This window comes from Schistocerca gregaria, chromosome 3 (assembly GCF_023897955.1).
Source record: "Schistocerca gregaria isolate iqSchGreg1 chromosome 3, iqSchGreg1.2, whole genome shotgun sequence".
Taxonomy (NCBI): Eukaryota; Metazoa; Arthropoda; class Insecta; order Orthoptera; family Acrididae; genus Schistocerca; species Schistocerca gregaria.
The window spans coordinates 556,858,621-556,863,272 of NC_064922.1; the positions used below are offsets into that span (position 1 = coordinate 556,858,621).

A 4,652-nucleotide genomic window follows, 5' to 3' on the forward strand; every position below is an offset into this window, starting at 1 on the left:
CTGAAGTAGTTTTATGGGCCTCATAGAATGCCGGATTGAAGGCAAAGTCAAGCCACCACAGCAATTTGTCACAATTTTCAGTTGATTTAACACTGAAAATAATTATGCAGATTTCAAATTCCGCTTCCCCCCTTCTGCAAACGATGTTTGAGGACAATAGGAACAGGTGGTGTTGTGGTCTATCGCACTGCTAAAGTAAAACTTGCGAAACTCTCTATATGTTAATGCAGGGGCCGTGTCACTCACCGGCAACTCGACGCACCAAACCAGGAAAAAATACCTTCCAGGCGTCGAACAGTAATACCAGTGGACATCCCCCTTATACGGAAAAACGGCAAAAAAACAGCTGAAGACATCTATGACGGCAGAGATATATCTACTCCTGCTCCTGGTCCAGGAAAGCGGCCCCAAATAATCGACAAACAAATTATATGTGGGTTTCTGTTCACTACTAGAACTTAACAAGCCTCTACAAGTATTCAGGATAGGCTTAACGCAGTTGCATTCCACACATTGAACCACAAAGTTAATCACGTCTGAATTCAACGTGTACCATGTTAGATGCTCCTTAATATTTTGATTCGTTTTATGTTCCTCACCTCAATGATCAATTAAAGTGCCAGCACAGTCCGCTTAGGTAAACAAATTTTTTCCTTCCGCCATAGCGGGTATAATAGCACGATAATCTTGTAGTCAGCTGGCATCCGTCACCGAGTAGCCTTCCATCAACTGCCTCTTATTTTCTTGCAGATACTCAGCCTCGCCATGTTTTTCCCGTAAATTTTCCAATAAGGAGGGGGACTCTCAGCGACAAAGCATGCTTGCTCCACTTGAGCGGCAAGACTTAAAGTGCATGCCACTTGGTTATCAGAGCCTTTCATGTGCCACACCAAAAACTTTATCTATACACAGAATGGCGTTTGTAATTAACTCACGGGAAAGGTGAAAACTAAATTGTACAAATGTGCCTATGACTTTGACACCAATGATAGTCCATCAAAGAGTAGTTACTCACTGAATCAAATAAGCTACAAACCCACTCCCGATTAACAGCAATGCAAAGGAAAGGAAGACCGCCGTTCATCTCCACTAGCTTATTGCAACATTAAGGCGGCCAAGCTTGTCACCGATACTGTCAGCTGTTCTTGAGATCAGTACGCCGAAACTTAAAATCTCTAGCTATGTGTCTCGGCTCATTACAGTGAAAATAACTACCCACGCAAAAAGAATCTCGTCTATTTCTCTCTGCCCCCAGATTCCCTGAACTTGCTGCTATAGATTTGTGGTCCCTTATGCTCCTCTTTCCATCGCTGAGGCGAAAGCTTTACATGGTCGCTGCCAACTGATCAAATTCCACGAAATTCTTAGCGTTTCGGACCAAACCCACACTACTAAACATGCTGTCAGTTCAAATAGTGGACAAAATTGGCATCCTCGCCCCCCTTAACTGTAGATTAATACTTATCAGTTAACTCATTCCTACATCTGCATGAGAGATTTCCTTGAGCAATTATTCTACACTGCTCACGGATAATGCACGCAACAAGTCAACTCAACCTGCCTCTGACTATATGACTTGAAATATAAAAAAGTGCGAAAACTGGAGGATACCAGCTTGAAGCTATAGTACACCAGCTAACCACAAAAACTGCACCGTCTCCAGACTGAACTCAATCGACGAAGCATCTACTCCCTGTAGTATAAATATACAACTAATATATAAAAAGCCAGCCCGGCTAGCCGTGCGGTCTAACGAGCTGCTTCCCGAGCGGGAAGGCGTACCGGTCCCCGTCACAAATCCGCCCGGCGGGTTAGTGTAAACATTGAAGAAAATCAGTTAAGAACTTTTCGAGATATTTGGTAACAATGTTTCTACTTTATATATTGGGTGTGTATTGTGTATTGAAACGGAGACCTAGAAACGATGGAGAGACTTCGTCCCTGCCGTAGCCATCAGTGGTTCACAACCCCAAAACAGGCTACAGTAGTCCACTCACCCCACTGCCGCCCCGCACCGAACCTAGGGTTATTGTGCGGTTCGGTCCCCAGTGGACCCTCTGGGGAACGTCTCATACCAGACGAGTATATACAACCATCGAGCTTCGTGCTCTTTACCGTCGGTCAGTCCATAAACAAAATCCATATCTCGTTTTCTTCAAACGAATACTGTGCCACCATGCTTACCGTATGACTAAATCGCAGGTGACGTGTGTGTGCTCCAAAGCGAATTTTACGTGTGAATGCCTCTGACGTGAGGTAAGGACAAACTACAAGACCTATTCAACACGTGTGCGTATCACTTTGGGGCAGTGACGGGGCGAGGGACGTTTGTATGTCTGAACCTACAACCATAGCGCTGCCGACAACCGACGGACGGCTTCAGAGCAATCCCATGGCCAATCGGAGCGCGTGGTGTCAAGTTTCAGTTGTGCCCGGGTGCACAGTATTCGTATGAAGAACAACGAGTTAAGGTCTTTGTTTATGGACTAGCAGATGGTAATGAGGACGAAGCTCGACGGTTGTATGAGGAACGGTTCCCAGCAAGACGCCACCCACATCCGCAAACGTTACTTGGCGAAACATGCTCGTTAGGGGGATATCATGGTGATGCTGGAAGACGTCAAACAAAATGGGTTGCTGTATTTGAAGAGATTGTTCTCGAGCATTTCGAGGAAGCACCTACGACAAGTGCTCGAGTTGTTGGACACGACATGGGGGTCACTCATCGGTTACGGCCAACATCCATTTAGTTTTTACCCTGTCCAAGACCTAAATTCTGTGGCGGACTATGAACACAGGCTGCTGTTTTGCCGGTGGTTTCTGCGACGTGTTGCACGAGATCCCGACTTCCCTCCTATTGTGCTGTTTACCGACGAGTGCACCTTTCCTTGGGATGGCCTTTACAACACTCGAAACGTTCATTACTGGGCAATGGAAAATTCTCACGTCACGTACGTCCACGGAAACCAGGAACGATTTTCGCTCAACATTTGGGCAGGCATTGTGGATTACCATCTGACTGGGCCGGTTCGTCTCCTTCCTCGACTTACCGGGGCAAATTACCTTCACTTTTAGCAAGAAATTCTACCCGGCCTACTGGAAGATGTTCCCCTGGTCATACGGCTACGCATGTGGTTGCAGCATGATGGGGCACCTGCACATAACAGTCGTGCTGTGGGCGTATATTTAAATGAGCTGTTCGACGGCCTGGTAATTGGCAGAGATACTCGTAGGACATGGTCGCCGCGATCACCAGACACCAAGCCACTGTGGTGGTTCTTCCAAGTTCACCCACCCGGACATGAACCGCTTAGAAACGATGAGGAATTAATGGATGGCATTCAACATGCCGCCAGTGACATCAGGGCAATGCCAGGAATCTTTGAAAGAGCTGCCGACAGGTGTTGTGTTACGGGAATCGCCAAAGCGTGCGCGAGTAATGAGTGGGTAGGCAAATGTCTATAAGGTAGAATACATATGTAGAATTGTGGACGGTTGGGAATGTGAGTCTCACGGGAAGCGTGCAAGCGATAAGTCCCTGCAGTCGCGCTATTCATCTGTGTCCTCGGTGGCTCAGATGGATAGAGCGTCTGCCATGTGAGCAGGAGATCCCGGGTTCGAGTCCCGGCCAGGGCACACATTTTCAGCTGTCCACATCGAGGTATATCAACAACACCTGTCGGCAGCTGAGGTTGTCAGTTAGTCATCATTTAATCCAGGGAAAAGCTGCACGGTCATCAGCAGTAACTGTTCTTTCGAGAACAAATTACTGCCTTCGTATATAAATAGGATCAAGTCTTTCGGATCTTCAAGTAATGCTAGTTCATACTTAGTTGACAGTATCGTGTGTTTCTTACTTTTATTAACGTGTCTTGTGTCTACAGCGCATGTCATGTACCAAGTCATGACTTTGAAAGCCTGCTCATAAGTGACAGTCTTTACTGTGACTGCAGATGAGATATATGTTGAAGTGCCTTCTGAAGCAACAACTCGCGAAACAGATTCGTGACTACCAGGTGGTCGTCTTGAGCCACATTCGGTGGCTCGTCTTTCCTGAGGGGTGTGGTGTAAGGGTCACGGGTTTGAACGCAGCCATTATGTGCGTTTCGGAGTGCTAGCTGGCGTTATCGTTCAATGCTGACGAACTGCGGTGGCAGTGTACGTCGGGCTCAGAGCGCCCCACACACATAGTAGTCGCGTCGCGTCGCTGGCCGCCTGTACGGTCAGAACAGTTTCCAGAACGCGCGCTTCCGACGCGGAATTAAGTCTTTCTCTACTCACAATGGAATATTAACAAGTCCGTATTTGTTCGTGGTAGGACGTCAGTCACAGTTATGACGGGTCGGCGAACTGAGCACGCTGTTATGTTTATGCACACAGTAATCCCTCAGCCGAGGATACAAACCTCATAAATGCTGTGTAAAAGTTTAATTGTGATTATAATTCGGTAGAAGGAAAAGGAAGAAAAGGAAAAATTGTTGGAGACGGATGGGCTGGGAAAAGAATTGAAATGGGAAGCTGCCTGATAGAATTTTTCACAGAGCACATTTTAATCGTCGTCAACGAATGTTCAGTAATCATCTTCAAGTGGATATAGATTCCATTAGTTATGAAGAGATGAAGAGACTTGCTCAGTATAGAGTAACGTAGAT

The 4,652-nt window shown here is 46.5% G+C and overlaps 1 non-coding gene across 1 annotated transcript; it reads left to right on the forward strand.

The window, feature by feature from the left end:
- Positions 1–3,561: 3,561 nt before the first annotated feature.
- Trnat-ugu (transfer RNA threonine (anticodon UGU)) lies at positions 3,562–3,636 on the forward strand. Its single transcript has one exon. It is a non-coding gene; the product is annotated as a tRNA-Thr (tRNA).
- Positions 3,637–4,652: the final 1,016 nt, after the last annotated feature.